This window comes from Aethalodelphis obliquidens, unplaced genomic scaffold (assembly GCF_003676395.1).
Source record: "Aethalodelphis obliquidens isolate GAN/ISIS:26980383/991018 unplaced genomic scaffold, ASM367639v1 scaffold2, whole genome shotgun sequence".
Classification (NCBI taxonomy): Eukaryota; Metazoa; Chordata; class Mammalia; order Artiodactyla; family Delphinidae; genus Aethalodelphis; species Aethalodelphis obliquidens.
In genome coordinates, this window is record NW_020837946.1 from 55,651,183 (window position 1) to 55,671,410 (window position 20,228).

The following is a 20,228-nucleotide window of genomic DNA, read 5'->3' on the forward strand; positions in this document are numbered from 1 at the left end:
CACATGCCTATTAACATAACAATGAAATAAATTATCCATAGTGCCATTTCTCAGCGATAACTACTGCTATGACTGTGATTTCTTTCTTTCTAGATGGGGTAGATGTATAATTTTTCATTTTCTTTTGAACATTGGCTTTGCAAGGGGTCCATGAGCAGTCGCTGGCTCCCCACTGGTTCAGTGTTACTACATCAGAAATGGATGTTACTTTTCATTGGCTTATTTACTCCTAAGACCTACTCAGAGAAGTGGAGTCCAATTATTATTGACTCACCTCCTTTCTTATGCTTAGGGAACTAATAGTAGGAATTGAAACATTCTTTAAGCCAAGTAATGCTGATACATGAAAGTTTTCTCTAATTTATTTGCTGAAAGCAGAGCATTATCAACTAAAACATGTTCATTATGACTAATGGTCTCTTCCTAAGGGAAGATAATCACAACAGTATTCTTAAGAAAATTCTCTATCTAATTGGGGTCAAACTCATGTACAGTTTTGTGTCAGCGTTTTCACTCAACATTGCATTACCAGCATTTTCCATGTCACTAAATATTTTTCAAAAAGATTATTTTTAGTGGCTTCGTGAAATTTATTGAATTGGGAATACCATCATTTACTTGACTAACTTTACTATATTTGGATATTTTGGTTGTTTCCATGTTTTAGAAACATTTTTGCTTTTATAACACTGTGGCAAAAATACTTGTATATAAACCTTTGACCTTATTTAAGACTACTTCCTTGAGAATATATGCTTTAAGGATCCAGTAACCTCTTTTTTTTAACATCTTTATTGGAGTATAATTGCTTTACAATGTTGTGTTAGTTTCTGCTTTATAACAAAGTGAATCAGCTATACATATACATATATCCCCATGTCTCCTCCTTCTTGCATCTCCCTTCCACCCTCCCTATCCCACCCCTCTAGGTGGTCACAAAGCACCGAGCTGTTCTCCCTGTGCTATGCGGCTGCTTCCCACTAGCTATCTATTTTACATTTGGTAGTGTATATATGTCCATGCCACTATCTCACTTCGTCCCAGCTTACCCTTCCCCCTCCCCATGTCCTCAAGTCCATTCTCTACGTCTGCATCTTTATACCTGTCCTGCCCCTAGGTTCTTCAGAACCATTTTTTTTTTAAGATTCCATATATATGTGTTAGCATACGGTATTTGTTTTTCTCTTTCTGACTTACTTCACTCAGTATAACAGTCTCTAAGTCCATCCACCTCACTACAAATAACTCAATTTCATTTCTTTTTATGGCTGAGTAATATTCCATTGTATATATGTGCTGCATCTTCTTTATCCATTCATCTGTCAGTGGACACTTAGGTTGCTTCCATGTCCTGGCTATTGTAAATGGAGCTGCAATGAACATTGTGGTACATGAGTCGTTTTGAATTATGGTTTTCTCAGGGTATATGGAAAGGGCATTGACTTTGACATCAAAAGGATCTGGATTTGAATCCTAGCTCCACCATTACTAAATCCTGTTATCTTAGGCAAGTTACTTGACCTAGTTAGTCTCCATCCTTATACATAAAAATGAGGATAATAGTCTTTGTCCCCCTGGACTATCTATGTGAATGCACCCAAGACAATGCCTGATACATAGTATGTTCTCAGGAAATGTTAGTTTCCTTTCTTCATCAGTAACTTTGATTCATGAAAGGTGTACTTTAAAAAGCAGCAAATGCTATTTTTTATATTTATACAACTATAAAGGAAATTCAGAGAGAATTTAAAACTGAGATGTGATAAGTATGAATATGTGCAGAGAGTTTGTGTAATCCTTGCTCTAACTGTACACTGGAATACAGAGCCCCATAGGCCTGTGTCTTCTTTTCTTTCTTATAGGACTTTAGGTTGTAGCCACTAACAGAAGGGTTATAAAAGTCAAGTGCATCTTTGGTGCCATATAATGTGTTGGTTAAGGTAGTCAACAACTAGGAACCTTAAATGAAATACTATAGCTCCTCTCATGCTTTCAGGGCCGACATCTATTAGGCACAGTAGATACAGTGCCGAGGGCCCACAATACTTCTAGGGGCCCATGAAATTGTTTTAATTTCTTTTAAAATCAGAAGAATAAAATAAGGTTTTAGGTTGAAGAAAATATTTCAGTATATAACATTAGTATATACATCCTTATACCAGTGCAGTTGAAAAGTATAGTTATTATTATTTTTTTTTTTATTTTTAATAGAGGGGACCACAAAAGTCATAAATTAGCCCTAGACGCTTTAATAACGTTGTAGACTTTCTCCCAGAAAGCACATCTCTTGAGCATGTCAGACTGAGTAGTTCTGAGATACACCAAGAAAGGAGGCTCATTGGGGTGGTCAGAGACCTATCCACTGCCCGGATCTTTTTGTTTTTATTCCTGGCTCCACGAAAAGGTAGGAGATAAGTCAAGCATGAAAACAAAACAATAAAAACAAATATTTATAACAAGCCTCAGAGCCTCCTAATGTAAGATTAGAATCTTGGGAGCAGAGACTTCCCTCTTATCACAGACTTATGTAAATTTAATATATAAACTCCATGAATATTAATGAATTTGTAAAGGAAGGTTTTGGGGAAAAAACTTCAACCACAATCACACATACGCAAAAAAATTGGTAATCTAATTTTGGCTGAACAAAAGAGAAAATATGAACTGCTTGAAATAAGATATGTAGAGTAGAGCTGACTTTCTGAGATATGGAAAAGCAGTTATTATGAGAAGAAAGCTGTGGAGCACAATATCTCAGTATAAAGGACACCATGTAAAGTAGGACATTTGGTCAGTAAATTCAGTGACCTCAGCTCTGCCTCTTAGGAAATCTTGTAGCATTAAAGGTGGAATAATGTGGAGATCAGCCACTGTAATTCTAAATCAGCCATTCCTGAGAACTTGGCTCTGAGAGTCCACCTTAATCTAAAAGGCAGCCTAAGTAGAGGGGGCTGTAAATTGGTGAGAGAGGAAAGCTCGAAACTGTTTTCTCCCACCCTTGGGTTTGTGAGCTTTACTTTTCAGTTTAGACTGATCATTTTAGGTTAATAATTCATGCTAATAGTTGTGCAGTGGAGGCTACACAATATTGTAAAGCAACCATACTCCAAAAAAAATTAATTTTAAAAAATTCATGCTAACAATAGCTAGTGTATTAGGAGCACTTACTATGTGCTAGACACTGGGCTAAGCACTTCACGTGGTTGACAGTTTACTCCTCACAGCCACCCTGTGGGGTAGGAACTATTATCATTCCCATTTTACAGGTGAAGAAATGGAGCTTAAGGAGGTTGGGTGACTCTTTTGAGGTCTCACAGTTAGCCAGGGGCTGTGACTGGACACTGGAGCTTGCATTCTGACCTTTGCCATTACCCCAGTGGAACCCATCTTTGCAGATAATATAACCAAAATGCAAGAGTGTTAGGGAGTGTTATGGGTTGAATTGTGTCCCCTTCCAAATTCATATGTTGAAGTCCTTACCCTAGTACCTCAGAATGTGACTTTATTTGGAGAGAGGGTATTTACAGAGGTAATCAAGTTAAAATGAGATCATTAGGATGCACCCTAATCCAATATGACTGTTGTCCTTACCAAAAGGGAAAATTTGGACACAGAGACATGCATAGAGGCAAGACATTGTGAGGAGACGTAGGGAGAAGGTGGCCATCTGCAAGCCAAGGAGAGAAGCCTGGAACAGATCCTTCCCTCACAGCACTCAGAAGGAAACCACCCTGCCAACACCTTGATTTTGTACTCCTGGTTTTTGGAAAATGATACAATAAATTTCTGTTGTTTAAGCCACTCAGTCTGTGTGTGGTACTTTGTTATGGCAACCCTAGCAAACTAGGACATCTTTTGTGTGGAGTAGTCCTATAACAAGATAAGGTCCTCTATTACTATTTTGGATGGCCTGAGCAGACTCCTTATTCTCCTTGTAGGTAGAGAATTACCACATGTAAGTAATAGATTTTTTTCGAGAATTTTTGGACGAACTGAAAATAAAAGTAGTCCAAAGATTTGGGGTTAAGAGTGTAAGCACCTTGAACTGCTAATTCATGGCAAGTAAGACTTGGTACATAGCAGAATTAAGTTGTCTTCTATGCTTTTCAAATAAATGACTTCTTTAACATCAGATATTATGTTATCCAAATACTTAATGGTGGTAATGGTGATGGTAGTTATGGATGGAGTTATCTGTCCTTAAGGACATTTGGACACCCTTGAAGCAGAAAGAAATTAGACTGAGCTGAAGTGTTTTAATCACAATTAAAGATATGTCCAACAATACTGGTTCAGATTACATCAGATGCAGAGTTATTCTGGCCCAAATAATTCAGTAGAAAGTTTGGTAGGATAGTAAAAAAAAAAGCTTTTTTTCTTCCCCCAGGCAGATGAATTTAAACGATTTCTTTGTAAGACCAAGTATTATAACCACAGTGCTGCTCATATTATTTGCATATAAATAATTTATTTGCATACTAATGAAGGAAGTAATCTGTTCTTCCTAAATTTCTCCCTCCTTCTCCCATAACAGTGGACATGATACTCACATTTTGTTAAGGAAGTTAGAGTCATCCCTAACCACCTTCCCATAGGTGACCACCTAGAGAACTCACTTGATTTTTGAATGTTTCCTTAGACGCTTCTGTTTAATATTTATTAATTCTGCTAGTCTAGAGAGGCTTCAGCAGTCTTCTCTAGAAAAATCAACTGTTTTTTCTTTGATTGACGTTTATTGTTTAGCAATACTAGAAATGAAATTCACAGGTAAAAACAATTCCTAAAAAAATTATATACTATTACATATGTCTTCTTCAAAGGCAACCAGTGATCAAAAGTTACTTTTTTCTTAGTTGTGATTTGAAAATACAGGTAGGATATATTTAATTTTAATTTTGATAGTCATATTTGACTAGGAAATGTACTATAAAAGGACTTTCATTGTACATGATAAATGTATCAAGACACCTCTTTTGTGCCACCTCAGATTCTCTGGCCTTTATGTCTCTCTAGAGCTCTGAATTTCTTCTTCCACTCCAGTTGCTAGATGGCAACTTATGGTTGCGGGATATAATAGATGGGAGGAAGCTAATGGTTAATTTATCTCTCTTTTCCACCCCTTGATGGACAATACCAAGAGAAAGCTTTCTGTATAGCTTATCCCAAGAGACTGTGTCTCTTTGTGAAATGACTAATTTTGTAACACAATACCTTGTATGTGCTTCCCAATCTTACCTGCTTCCGTTCTCTTTTCTATCACTCACACTGCCCTGGAATTATATCTCCCAGTAAAGCTTAGAATTTAAGACTTGCCCCAGGCTCAATTTTCAAGGAAACTTATTCCAGGACACTAAAAGTTCTATAAATGTTTAACAAATTGAAATGAATAAAAAATAAAATCTGAACCAAATGGGGGCTTTTATTTAATCATTCTTATCTTTCTGTACTTCAGAACTTGATGTGCACCTGGTGACTCATTCGTCTTGTGGCTGCCTCTGGATTCGTGAGTTTGGTGCCTAGAAAGAAATAACCAACAAATCAAAGTCTATTTCTTTGATGGTAAGTGGTCTACCAGATGACTCAAAGAGAAGTAACATTTCCAAAAGGCTGATTTAATAAGGGAAGAATATGGTGAATGAATCTGGGTGAGAAGAGAATAGTCCAGACTGTGGGCCTGAAGCCCAGCTTTTTCTCAAAGACATAGCTTACGTCTCCATAAGTCATGACCATTTTCTCCTGTTAGAAAAACTCCTACATAAATTAGGTTTTTATTCTTCCTTGAGAAGAAAACAGAATTATTTCTCTAATAACATTCAAATTTCAAATAATTTGTGATGTGTATATGAGACTTGAAAGATCGAAAATGTGAGGCCGCTCTGTTAAAAGGACAAAAGGAAAGAAGGAAAATTTAATTTTTTTTTTTACCAATCTCTTGCCTTTAGTAACTGGGATTGTTAGGAACTTCCATAGTAACTAAAGGAAAATTGTTTAAGACATTCAAGATGCTAAAAAAAAAAAAGAAAGATACACAGCATCTGTCATATATTTTAGTGCATGTTAGTACTCAGAGCCAAGACGTTTGTGCTCTTGGGAAAAAAATGCAGACATTATTATTACTTTTATTGCCATCACCTTATTAATAATAAAGAAGATTGTTACAGAAATGAAAGTAAGGAGGCACCAGCAATGCTGACCTGTGTGAAACCTTTTGTAATTCAACGAAAAACGACAAGATGAGATAGCATTTAGAGTATTATCTATTTTTTGTGTGTATATGAAATTGGGGTCAAGTAATTTTAATTGCAGGTAACTTTTTTAAGGACTATGTAGTCAATCATATCCATAGTAAATGAGGAAAATTATAACTTTATATAATTTGGCAACTGAAAAATATGAAAAGGAAAGCCTTGATAGGGAACTTAAAAAAATCCTGAAAAGTCTGCTTTTATCAAGATACACATAGGGGAGATTTATTATAAATCAACTGATCAGACTATGACTTATCTTCAGGGATGTTACTGGAACTGGCTATTTGAATCTTACCATCACTGGAGGTAATGATCTTTTCACTGACCATAAAGATGTTTCAAAACAGTGACATAAGCTGCACCTTGGCAGAGTCCACAGCGGCCACTGCAGCAACAAATGTATTTAAGTGTTTAGTCCAGCAAAGATGTGATGTTCTTCTTGCTTTTACTTCTGCTAGAAGGGCAGAAATGAAGAAACATTCATTTTGGCTACATAAAGTCATTACAAATGAGGCAAGAGGGCAGAAGAGAATAAAGAGCGGTCAGCCCATCCCTGTCAGGGGGAAAATTAAGAGAAGTTGTGGTGCTTCATGTCCGCAGAGGTGGAATAAGTAGGATTTGCATGTGCATCCACCACTGTCATTTCTAGACTGGCGGGAACCCTGGACTCACACAGCTGATCTGGGCAGGGATTGTGCTCCCGAGTTGCATCAGTGTGTTGAGTTCTAAGAGCCATATGTGGGACAGAGAACAGACAACATTAACAGATTTCAGGTTCAGGTAGAGGAGAAAGAAGAAGAAATAAAATATAAAGGCAGACAATTCAGTCCAGACTCCTCTTTAGTGAAGAAATCCCTCTCATTGTGTCCTGGAAAAAAGTATGGCCAAGAGTATAGCCCAGTGGGACCCTAATATCAGCCTGTGAATTAGCTGTATCAGAATCTATCAGGGAGCTTTAGAAATACACCTCCCAGAGGTTCTGATCCAGTAGGTCTGAAGTAGGACTTGGGACTCTGTATTTTAATAATTCTCTTCAGGTGTTAAAGCCAGTCATGTTTGGGAACCTTTGATTTGAACTCTACTTATGCTACCAATAGCTCATTACTATTCTGTTCCTGGTTAGCTGACCTGGTTATAAATTGCTATCTTGTGTCAACAAAAATCTGCGTCTTTAAGACTTCCATCCATTTTTTGGTTCTCTCTGGGTCTTTTGAAGTAATTTAAACTTCTTAGATCAAGCTGAAGAATTTGAATTTGTGGTGGAACTAGTCATTGTAGGTTTATGATCTTATCTAGCAGCAAGGTAGTCTGGGAGCAGAGAATGTGAACAATGAAGTGACCTGGATTTGGGGATTGGAATGATGGACGATCAGTGAACTGAAGGATTTTAGGATGCTAGAGAGGGTGACCATCCATTGCTGAGGAGACAGTTGAGGCCTTCAGAGCAGGTGTGCACTGGTGTATAGTGAGCTGCTACCTGAACAAGGGGTCCAAGAGGGCGCTAGGCCCATGGTTAGCTGGCCTTACACTGATTTCCCAGGCCTGGGTGCAGTAGGTTCTCAGTTGGTATTCTTTTGACTGACTGATTATTGCAATAGGCAGATTAAGTAGATATGTGAGAGGAACGTGCCAGAATTGTGCCAGAAAAGGAAAACTGACTAGAGATTTCAGAGGTAAGCAGTTCTTAGTGATGAGAAAATCCAAGTGTGGCTGAAGTGTGATGGAGTTGAGGATGAGAGTTGTTGAGAAATTTTCTAGTCATCAGCTTGGATGATTCTGTTACTGAGAATGATGGCTGAAGATTGGGGAGAGAGAGCAACTGTGACTCAGATGCTGAAGTATTTGAGCAAAGTGTTTGGAGGTGATATGGATGTGAAATAGAAATGGAAAAGAGGATGCAGAGAGCATGGAGGGCAAGGTCCTGGCTCTGCCTTGTGGGTGAGTTTGGGCAAGTCACACATCCATTCTGGACCTCCGTATTCTTTTGAGTTAGTAACCTGAGATACAGTGATCATGTATGTAAAAGCTACTTTGAAAAGATAGACAATCTGTAAGGGCTGTCCTAGTTTTGAGATCATGTAACACAACTGTAGTTATTACACCATATCAATGTTATGAGATGCCATAAAATGTATTACAGTAAAGCTACAATTTCACTTGAAAGAAAAATATCTAAAGCCACTACTCTAGCCCAAGCAGCCAAACAACCGTTAAGCTAAGTGACTTTTATCTCTGAAATTAGTAGGTCAGGTTTGAGGAAGATGATTCTAATATTTCTTTTTCTTTCATTTAGCACATGTTGGCACCCTTTGAAAGATCCAGAAATCCACATATTGAACATGAATCTAGGGCTGCGATTGCTGCAAAGGTATCTTCCACAACTTGATTTTCTATAATATCAATTACTCAGGTAAAAATATGATACCACTATATGGTCCTCTGATTCTGGTATTTGGTTTTCAAATTTGTTAGAATTAGTTATAATTCTGTTAACTCTTAGTTCTGGAGACTAGACATTTTCTTCCAAGGTTTCTTTACATATCTCTTGAATCGTGGCTCCTCTTCTGACTTTGGAATATTCAAAACTCCATCCAATCTAGGGGGAAAATGCAGTTACAAAGATTAGTCTAAGCATTTCTTACATTGGCTCTACTTTATATGGTATTGCTTCTACTGTAGAGTACAATCTCAAAATCTCACACATATCCAAAATTGGATTCAGATATGATTTCTATTACTTGGTCTCTTGTCCTACATTTCTCATACAGTATTTGCCGGCTAGTCCTTTAGGAGGTTCCAAAGCTTAAAACATATACTTTTGGCAAAGGAAGGAGATATTCCCAGATTCATAGTGTTCCTCCTTGCAGTATACTTGAGAGAAAGCAAAAGTCCATTTCTAAGAGCCCAGTCCTTGGCAGAGGCATTATTTATGGCCTAAGAACATCATAAATGCTGTAGATTCTTTATTTAAACCCTCCCTGAATGGTGTTGGTTCTAAGAAGCTGGAGGCCAGAGGTGAAGAGAGGAAAAACATTCTTCTGAGAAAGATGAGATCAATTTTCCAATGTTTGGAAGGATTTTGTCAATTTATAACTAACTCAAGTCTAATGATAATCACCATACACATCTATTATTCTCAGCAAAATATGATACAGAACTGTTGACTGCAAGTTATTCCAAACCCTTTTGCTAAAGAAATAACAAATATAGAAAGCTCAGGGAAATCCTGTACCTAACAGAAGAACCTATTTGGGAACCAGACATCCCAAGACAGATCTGGGAAAAAAGGTTATCAAATTGTTCTCTGTGCTTTGAATTACAGAGATTGAAAGTGAAACAATGGTAGCTTGCATAAAAGGAGACTAAACAATGGAAAAATAATTTTGGAAGGCACGAATGATAATCTTTTGTATTACTTTGGCATTTTTCCTGGTCCTACATTGCTGTAATATGGCTGTGCCATTTCCTTGCTCTGTTTTGCTCTCAATTTTACATATTGAATGTTAGGGGTTGAATTGTGTCACCCATAAAACATCTGTTGAAGTCCTAACCCCCTCAGAACATGACCTTATTTGGAAATAGGGCCTTTACAGAGGTAACTGAGTTAAAATGAGGTCATAAGGGTGGGCCCTAATCCAATATGACAAATGTCTTTGTATAAAATAAATTTGGACACAGAGGTACATGTACATGGAGGGAAGATGATGTAAACGCACAAGGGAGAAGACAGCCATGTGAAGATGGAAGCAGAGGTTGGAGTTATGCTGTCACAAGCCAAGGAATACCTGGGGCCACCAGAAACTAGGAGAGAGCCATGAACAGATTTGCCCTCATAGCTGTTAGAAGGAACCAATCTTACTGATACTTTGATTTTGGATTTCTAGCCTCCAGAACCATGAGCCAGTAAATCTCCTTTAAGCCACCCAGTTTACGGTACTTTGTTATGGCAGCCCTAGGAAATTAATACACTGTACTTATACCAAACCTAGGAACTTTCAATGTTTCATCCCATCCTTTGCTGCCTATTGGGAAGTAAAATTTCAGACCCTCTAAAATGCCCTTAACTCTATCCTCCACCCAGTTTCTTCTGCACAGTTGTAGATGAATGGCAGGTATATATAGTCTCTGTTGGGTGGATTTTCACTTGTTCAGAAAGATTGAACTGTATAAGTGATGTGAATTGCATGTGAATTGTGATACAGATTACTTCATGTCAGGACCAGTAAAACCTTAGACCTTAAGCGTCTCCCGGATGAAGGAATATTGACAGATCTTAACTATGGGGATGATGTTGTGATAATAACCAATTCAGAGTAGAATATTGCTTTTCTCCAAAGAAGATTCAAACAGGGAGTCAATAACATGAAACTTTACAACATCTAGTCCAAGATGAAATATTAGTTCAGGCATCGTCTAATCAAGATTGTCTTGCTCCCTGTGTTCTTGTGTTGGGAAATAACTTAGTTCAATATCTTTAAGATTTATTCATCTTGTGAATTTGCACTGATCACATTCATTGAAGTGCAGAGTGGAGCCAAGAACTGTATTTCAAAACTGAACTGGTGATAGGCAGACTGTGTTTCAGCCCTTGGAGTAAATCCACCCGTATTAAATATTGAAGTGTTTCTTTATGATGCTCTAGAGACATTTTCATCATGCTGTATTCTTTGTGATATGCCAAGCCCAACCATAGCATTTGAATGCTTTTTTAAAATAGGTAGATTCTCTTGGTAAAAGTTACTTGAAAAGCTGGTATGAATGAATGACAGAAAATACCCATGTGGACATTTAAAAAATATAAATAAAATATACCTAGGGAAAATATAAATATTTTAACTTATACATGTGTATGTATGTTCATACTCATATCCATACATATTTTAAGTCCAGTTTATATATCTGTAGAAAAAGGAATTCATTTGCATGCTCATGAGTCCTTTACTTTATGTCATCATAGTCCTTTGTCAGATATTGTTAACCACCATTGCTACTACTGGTAGTGCTACTCTTACTGTAGTTACCATTTAGTGGGTATTTACTAAGTACCAGTGATGTGATAATTGCTTTGTCTACATAGAACCTTTTAACCCCTTTGACAGGAAGTATATATCTTTGTCTCCATTTTTCAGACTAGGAAACTAAGGCTCAGTGATATGAAGTAGCTTGGACAAGATTACACAGTGGTGGAGCAGGGATTAGAAATCCAGAGCTTTTTGACCCCAAAGCTTGTGTTCTTATCTACTTTGCAATTCGGTCTCAACTGTACTGTTGGGAACACAAAACATCCTATTAGGACAGGTAAAGACCCTACTCTGAGAGCTCAGTTCTAAGTTGGCAGAGATCGGTGCACAGCTGACATACATACAAGGAAACAACAGGAGTGCCTCAGGGACTGAATGATGCAAAAGTAGCACTAGTGGAGAGAGAAGCCATTCCTGGCACTAAACAGCCAGCACCAGCGCCTTTTAATAAAAGTAATGAGGACTCAGTCCCTTAGTGTATACCTCATGCAGCCATGGATGAAGGCTGAGAACCTTATGTAACGAGGGCCCTGATCCAGGAAATGACCATCCAACACAGCACTGCAGGGGACAGGAACATGCCGAGCGTGCAGAACAGACAGAAGGCTAGCAAATTTGGGTGACTTGAGACGAGGAAATGGGTGGCATGGGAACAGAGACAGCTCTCTTGACCACCATTGGCTAAGAGGAGGAATTATAAGTTAATATAAGAAACGCATATGGAACTGTTTAAAATCATGGCCATGAATCCTTTAACACTCTTCTCATGGAGAGGTAGGGGTCTGTGTCTCCTCTCCTTGGATCTGAGCAAGCTGGTAACTGCATCGGCCAAAAGAATATGATGGAAGTGATGCTATGTCACTTCTGAGGCTAGTTCACAAAAGACCACGCAGCTTCTACCTCATCACTCTTGAGCCCTGAGACTCCAGGTAAAAAGTCTGATTACCCTGAGGCTGCCATACTGGAAAGGTCGCATACAGGTGCTCTGGCCGATAGTCCCAGCTAAGTCCAGTGTTACAGCCATTTTCCTTCCCCTGTAAGGTGTCAGACATGTGATTGAGGCCATCTTCCAGCTAAATATAGCTGAGTAATCACCATCAACATCACGTGGAATAGATGAATCAATAGATGATAAGCTCAGCCCGAATTCCTGATAGATAGAATCATGACTCATAGTAAAATTGTTGTTTTAAACCATTGGGTTTCAGAATAATTTATGTAGCAATAGATAAGTGGAACCCCTAGGTATGGAATTCATAGTTCATTAACCATTTCTACTCATTAACCTGGTGGAATAATTGCATGTGGAACTTTGGGGTGAGATGTAGAACAACAGGGGTCTCCATCATGAGTTGGATTGTGAGGTCTCAGAATAGGTATCGCAGTGTTATTGAATGACGTTGGTTATATAGGAAAGCAGTCTGCCTGGAAAAGGAATAGATCGTGAAAGTGGAGACTCAAGTCCTGGGCCAGATCTTTGTGGTTTGGACTCTAGCTTTAGTTCTCCTACTGATACACTGTCAGAACTTGGGCAAGTCTTGCAAACTTGTTAATACTTGGTAATTATACCTGCTCTACCTACCACCTAGGGGAGGATGTGACCTTAAGAAAAATATGAGCTAGTATTGTGAAAGCAATTTAAAAAGTAGGAAGCACTGCAAAAATGAGTTACTTCTCGGTTGATTCAGAGAGCTTATTTATACTGCTGCTTTGACTTATCACATTGTATTCCCTACTCCTTGCACCTAGAATAGGACAGAGTTTATAGTAGGTGCTTGATAAGTAGTTGCTGAAATGGCTTCTTAGAGTTAACACTAGATAAGGGAGAAGGTCTAGTTAGAGACTAGTGGAGACTTTTTATAATGTTTGTAGTATAAAAGATGTTAGACATAATCCATTCCCATCCATCTTAATTTTCTAATGCACTCAATAGAATACCATATATTTGAACTTGACAAATATTAGTAAAAAGCCAGATGAAGCCTGTCATCCAGTGGTTGCAGTGGGTACAATACTTACCAGTTCTGCCTTAAAATAGTAGAAAGCGTGGTAAGAGAGAAGGATAATGAGAAGAGATAGAGATGTGCATCATTTCAGTGATTAATGAATACAGCATTGTCCAAAGTTTATTGCCTGGAAAATCAAGCTGCTAAAAACACTGGGTGTCCGATACTGACAGAATGCCTTGGATCCTCTAAAGAGCTACAGAGGAAGTTCACAGGCCAGTGTTGCCTTGTATGGTTAAAAGAATCACTGTGAGCCTCTCCTGTTTCAGACCCCATTCCAGCTGCTCAGGAGAGTAGATGTGTAAAAGATGCGGTCCCTTCCCTTGGGGAGTTTACAGTCTAGAAGGAGGGCGCTGCCTTCAAGTTGTTTTTGTACTTCATCTGTGAAACAATGTTTTAGATGCTCTCCTTTCCCTGCCCAGTACTTTCTTCCTTCTAGAATTTGGGGAATCTGCTTATAACAACAGAAAGCTACTGGGAAGTTGTACAGATGGGGAGAGCCCTTCCTTCCCTTTTCTTCATCCTTTTGGCACTCAGTTCCTACTCTATCAAGTAAGGATCATAGTTTCTTTACTGTCTTTGGAGTAATTAAAAAAATCCAGAATGCATCTAGAACAATGCTTGCAGTGGCAGCTGGGTAAAATATCCTCCCCACAATCTCCCTTTTCCCTTCAAAAGTACTGAAGCGTTCTGTTTGTCCACAATGTTCTGAAATTTGTGCAGCCCTCACGAGGATTAGGGATATATTTCTGTGGTTTGATTCAGTTCCTTATCTCTCTGAAGTAGGGAGGTGGATGAAAAGAATTACTTGTATTGCAAAATTGAAAGAGTGTCTAAAGACTCTTTATCTCCAAATAGCTCTCTTCTGATGCCCTGAAATTCCATCAGAAATCTATTTCTTGGAGGTATTTGGTTTTTAGACTCCCTATTAAAATGCAAAATTTCTCCAAACCAGAAGGGGGCAGTGGAGTGTAGTGAAAATGGGAGTAAGTTTTAAGCCATACAGACCTGAGTTTTAAATACCGAGTCTTCCACTTTGTTGCCTTGGGCAAGTTATTTAACCTCCTGAGCTTCAGTTGTGTTTTTTTTATTTTTTCCATCAAATGTCTTGGACGGTTGTCATAAGGCACATAAATAAGGTATGCAAAATGGTAGACAGTCAATGAATGGTGGTTATTATACATGAGCTATGCTATCACAACAGCTTATCAAAACTACCATAGGGTAGGTATACAGGGAAGGAAGAGCCAACCAGAAGAGTAAAGAGGGCCAAAAAAGGAAGGTGGGCAGGCCTTCAAAATATTGCCTGAGTCATAATTTGTCTAGAGCAAGGGATCTGTGAATTTGAATGGGAAAAACGTAAGTATTTTCACTAAATTCTAACTGAAATTTAACATTTCCTTTTATTATGTATATACGCAGCAAACCCCAATTATATCAGCAGTATCTGTGAATTTTTCACCAAATCATAAATTTTCTAATAACATATTATAGTCGTTGCAGATATTTCAAAATACTTTGTATACTAATCACTACTTTAAACTTATGATAAATATTATTCTTGCTCCTGACGCTTGCTATTTAATATATTAATAAAAAAGCACAAATACTACTATGTCACAAAATTGCTTTTAAAAATGTTTTTATAACAGTATTTCTAGATGATTGTCTCCTTTTGCAATCTTACTCATTTCTTATGTGTATTCTGCAAAGGGGTCCATACAATCCCACTTCCAAAAGAATTGAAATCAGGATACTGAAGAGACAGTTGCACTTCCAAGTTCACTGCAGCACTATTCACAATAGCCAAGATATAGAATGTCCACTGATGGATGAATGAGTAAAGAAAATGAGATTTATATATACAGTGGAATATTATTCAACCTTAAAAAAGAAGGAAATCCTGCCATTTACGATGACATGGATGGTTCTGGAGGGCATTATGCTAAGTAAAACAAGCCAGACACACATGGACAAGTACTATATGATCTGACTTATCTGGGGAATCAGAAATAGTCAGATTCATAGAAGCAGAGAGTAAAATGGTGGTTACCAGGGGCTGGCAGAGGGGGAAATGGGAAGTTATTTTTCCACAGGCATAAAGTTTCAGTTATGCAAGATAAATCAGTTCTAGTGTCTATAGTTAACAGGATTGTATTGTACAGTTAAAAATTTGTTAAAAGGGTAGATCTCCTGGTGGTCCAGTGGCTAAGACTCCACGCTCCCAATGCAGGGGGCCCAGGTTCGATCCCTGGTCGGGGAACAAGATCCCACATGCCGCAACTAAGACCAGGTGCAGTCAAATAAATAAATAAATAATTTTAAAAAGGGTAGATATCCTGTTAAGTGCTACTACAATTTTAAAAAAAAGTGGTGCAGCCACTCTGGAGAAAAAAGGGGTTGCATAGACATTACTGGATGGCTAAAGGCGGCCATGGCACAAAAAAATTAGAGAAATTTTGTCTAAAGCAAAACCAGCTGGCTAGTATAGCTAATCAGAGTTACTGAAGAAATTATCTCCTTTTCTGAGGTTTATTGGTAACAATAGAGATTCTTACCACTCTGGCCTTCTATAAATCAAGCAAAGGGAATGGGAGCTATTCTATATATTTCTATCTCTATCTCTCTGTCTCTATCTCTATCTCTCTGTCTCTATTTATCTCTGTCTCTATCTCTCTATATCTATGTAGTTTTTTCTTCTCATTTTCACATCCAGGAGTGATCATTGTGGACAAATATGAGAATTGTGTCAATTAAATGCATTACAAAGAGAAAGTTAAAAAGAATTGTTGCTGTTTGACGTTGAATATCATCTCTCTTTCTTATGAGTGGGAAGTAAATATTAAGTTAGTACTGTGGGGAGATTGGGACAGACCAGTTTATTATTTTTACCGATACAGTTGAGATGCTCAGTCTGTTCATTACAGTCCCCTCATCTGTAAGATGGTCAAGACATATGGAAAGTGCTTTGGGGACTTTCTGCCTGGCTCCCATAGCTTCTCCCTCGACTCTTCTGGGTCTTTCAGGCTAGTTTTATTTGGGGGTAGCTGAAGGGATACTGAACACTAGAAACAAAGTCTCCTCTCAAATACTGTGATTGATAAAGCATTATGGCAAGGCTAGGAGACTCAGGTATATGGCTGGGTGCAGAGAGAGGGATAAAGAGAAAAGACCAAGAATTTCCACATGCAGTTGACCTGGAAAGAGCTCCAGACTAGTGGAATTCCTTCCTAGACTAGTGGCTTCAGTCTTTTTTGCTCATGTAGTCTGTAAAATAATTTGGAAAGATCCTTTGTGAGTTGACATCTAAAATTTTTATCATAAATTTAAATAGTTATAAAGTATATTTTAGCTGATATACTGAATATTATATCCATGATTAAAACTGTATTTTCATCAAAACTTTGGAGCTGCAGATTTAGCTCATTAAATTTATGGAGAGTGTCCATCATATAAATTAATTGGCAAAGCTAGTCCTTATTGTCAAACCATTCTGCCAAATTGGACTTACTTTCTGTCAGAAAAAAACATCTTATTTCATTTTTTAATTCAAATGAATGTGTTAGTATGTGACCCTTTGGAACCTTCTTGCTTCTGGATTCCTACTGTAAGAAACGAAGGAAGGAAAGAAGAGAGTGAGGGAAAGAAGAAGCCAAGAAAGAGGCTTGCCGTGAGTGTTTCACCTCCCCTCAGTGTTTCTTTTTGAAACGCTCCTGCTTTTCTCTCAAAGGACCCTCCCTCAGGAAGAAGCTCTGGAGGTTTTCACACCTCAGGACAATGCACCCGAGTAGGACTGTGGTGGGTGAAGAGTGTGCTTTTCTTTTGCAAAGTAGGAAAAGGATTACTGGAGGAGTGTGCTTTTCTTTTGCAAAGAAGGAAAAGGATTATTGGAGGAAAAAGAGTCCTTGAGACATGATTTTAGCAGTTTCATTTCAGGAAAGAGGACATGTGGAAGTTGAAGATTTGGCAGTTGATTCCCCAAAGCTCTCCCTTCCCCTGGAAAGCCCTCAGAAAGTCTTCATGCACTAGGGCAGATGTCGCTGCACCCCAGTTTGAAGACCACTGAGCTACTTCAACTCATTTATTGCAATTTGCCCCAGTTCATCTTGATAGTTAGTGGCAGAGACCAGAACAATCTATGGGTCTTGAACTCTGCGCCACTGTATCCATCACTGCCCCAGCGTGGCCACAGGCCATTGGAATTGAGGTGGGTGGATTGAAACACTGTCACCCCAGGAATTAACCAAATTGAGTAAATTATTATTATTTTTCTTTGTAAACTCCACATGGTTAACCAACATTTTTTGTTTCACAAAACATTTTTTGTTTTTCTGATTCTTTCTGAAAAACACTGCCTTTGTTCTTACAATCCCGCTGAGAAGGAGGGGAACACAACTTCTCATTTCTATGCAATCCTTGCCACTGAGCAGCAGTGTGGAGCGAAGGCCTCCTTTGCAACACAGGAGTCGTTTATGTTTGGCACGCGCAGAGGCTGAACAAACAGATAGATCTCTTCCTTCGTGTTTCCACACCCCAGTGGAGTGGGAAGAGGGTGTCCCATCAGTACAATAGTTGGACCAATTGCATTTTTCCCCACAGGTGCGAATTTGCATGGAAATTGCTGCTCTGTGTTGGCAGGACTCTTCTAAACATTTCACCCAAAGAATTATACCCAACATGGGAGTGTGCCCTCTGAGCTGTATCTCTGTTGGATGAGGAAAGTGAAATTCCTCAATGAGAAAGGACTTGCCTCAAGTTTTCAGATTCAGGAATTACCAGCGTAACACTCCAGCAGATTTTATGGTCTCCTGAGTTGTCTGTGTAAACGTTGTAAATGCTGGGGTGGTGCAGGAGTCAATGGGGGTGGGAGGTGGGTTAAGGATTTTGATCTTGTGTTAATGACTGGAGGATGTGTTAAAGTATTTCCCCAAATTCTCTGATTGTGGCAGGCAAAAATACTGACTGTGCTGCAGTTTGGAGGAGGAGCAAAGTGGGAGCAGGGTAGGAAGGAAAGTCAGGCAAAATAGTGCAGTGACTGCCACGCCTCCCACCTCAGGTACCTCGTCCCTGCCTCGGTGGGGCCTCCCGCCAACGACATGGCCCCAGGTCTCTCCTTTCTCCTACCACCTAACCTTGCTTTGAGGAGTGTGCCCAACATCCGACATCCGGTATTTATCCCTCAGTATGGATTGAAGTTTACTGAAGCTTTTCCTGGGACACAGTCTCCTGTACCTCGGAGATGGAATGAAAAGCTTGGCTTGAGGTTTCAGCTGTTTTGAACAGGTGGGGACATTTTCAGTTTTTATTGTATTTGGTAAATCTCCGTATGTAGGTAATTGCCTACTCTCTCTAGACTCAAGATTGGCCCTCTTTTGACACCTCAGTCTTATGAAATGACCAGAAATTGGGTCTAATCCAGAAAATGAGGGGTGAAAATGTCTCAGTGTTGGTGGAGTGTCAGGTTGCTGAAGTGCTAGATGAATATCTAGAAAATTCCTTCAGAGACCTTCCAGCCATGGCCATGGTTCCTCACAGAGGGTTAGAGCCCCAGGAGGTCCAAGGAGGGCTCCAGGCACCACTGTCAGCTAACTCCAAAGAGAGAGGTCTGAAATGTTAGCAGTTTTATGGAGTTTGTGGAGAGGAGGAGGGGCATTTGGGAGCTGGAGTGGTTTGAACAGGGGAAGCTGACAGGGCTCTTCACTTCAAGAGCTTAAAGAGAAAACACAGCATGTATATGAGGTAATATTAAATAGGAATAAAAAAATAAGTTCAATCAAGTATGAACCTTTGAATTATTAATACGCCTGAAGTTCCCTCGGGACAGAGGAGTCTACTGGGTGGCTTTTAATCCGAGGTTTAAAAGTTTTGCTCATTTTGATTTTTCATAAATTGCTTTATTTGATGGGGGGTTGGGTCTTTTTATATAATCATTATAATGGAATTTGGATAAGTGGACAGCATTAGAGAAGGGAGTGAGGGTTTGGATTGGAGGAATTAGGATGATGTGAGTGGAAGCAAAAGAAGAGAAGGTAGAGGAAAAGCCAAGGAGGAGGGGTAGAGGCTGCAGGGAGGGTACAATTTAAAGGAACAATCTAGTGGAAGGAAAGAAGCAGCTAATCTTAACGTTCAGGCATCAGGCAGGGGTTGCAGTCCATAGGTCACATCTGCATGTCCATAGGCAAGGGCACACATAGTTTAAAAATATATTAAAATTGTCAATAACATTTAAAAATTGAGATATTTCACATTAAAATGTGGGTTTATGAGTTCTCTGGGAAAATCAGAGGAGCTGGCACCACTGACCACAATCCCACAATGCAATGAGAGGTGGCTGGCTCCTTCTGCTTAGGCAGGAGTTCTACAGTTTGCATGTGCACTCTTGTTTGTTTGTTTGTTTTTGGCCGCACTGCGCAGCATGTGGAATCTTAGTTCCCAGACCAGGGATCAAACCCACGTCCTCTGCATTGGAAGAACGGAGTCTTAACCACTGGACCACCAGGGAAGTCCCTACCTGTGCACTCTTGATTGCTGCTCTCTTGGTCACCTCACTCATTTACATCATCTGCTCTGCCTGTGTGGCACTTAATTTGTAAGCTCTGGACTCAGCCTGTCTTGGCCTAGGGAAGGGAGGCTGTCTATTGCCTGGCTTCCCAAGGGAACTGCTCATCCCTGCTGATATTCCTGATGACTAAAGGATGATGTCAGGAATATCGTCCTTTAGTCATCACTGTAAAGGACATCGGTCCTGGTTGCTTCCCCTGGCACTCATCATCACCTGCTCTCTTTTCCAAGCATAGCTCTTTAATAGAGACCTTGGGCTAGAGTCTCCAGAAGGCTGAACCTTAAGTGAGGCAGGGCATGGACATGGGTTGTGCTGCCATATAGTATATACACGAGCTTTGGAGTCAGCAGCGAGGGTACTTGGTTGCCTGAATTGACAGCCGTTATTTTAA

The 20,228-nt window shown here is 39.2% G+C and overlaps 1 long non-coding RNA gene across 2 annotated transcripts in view; it reads left to right on the forward strand.

Moving 5' to 3' along the window:
* The window catches only part of LOC113624822 (uncharacterized), a 64,043-nt gene that overhangs the window by 35,565 nt on the left and 8,250 nt on the right, over positions 1-20,228 (forward strand). The window contains exons 3-4 of one of the 2 annotated variants that reach the window (XR_003434472.1): positions 5,453-5,559; positions 8,542-8,616. This is a non-coding gene — a long non-coding RNA (uncharacterized LOC113624822). Of the gene's footprint in view, positions 1-5,452; positions 5,560-8,541; positions 8,653-20,228 lie in introns of those variants that run through there. The other variant, XR_003434469.1, reaches the window with a different exon arrangement.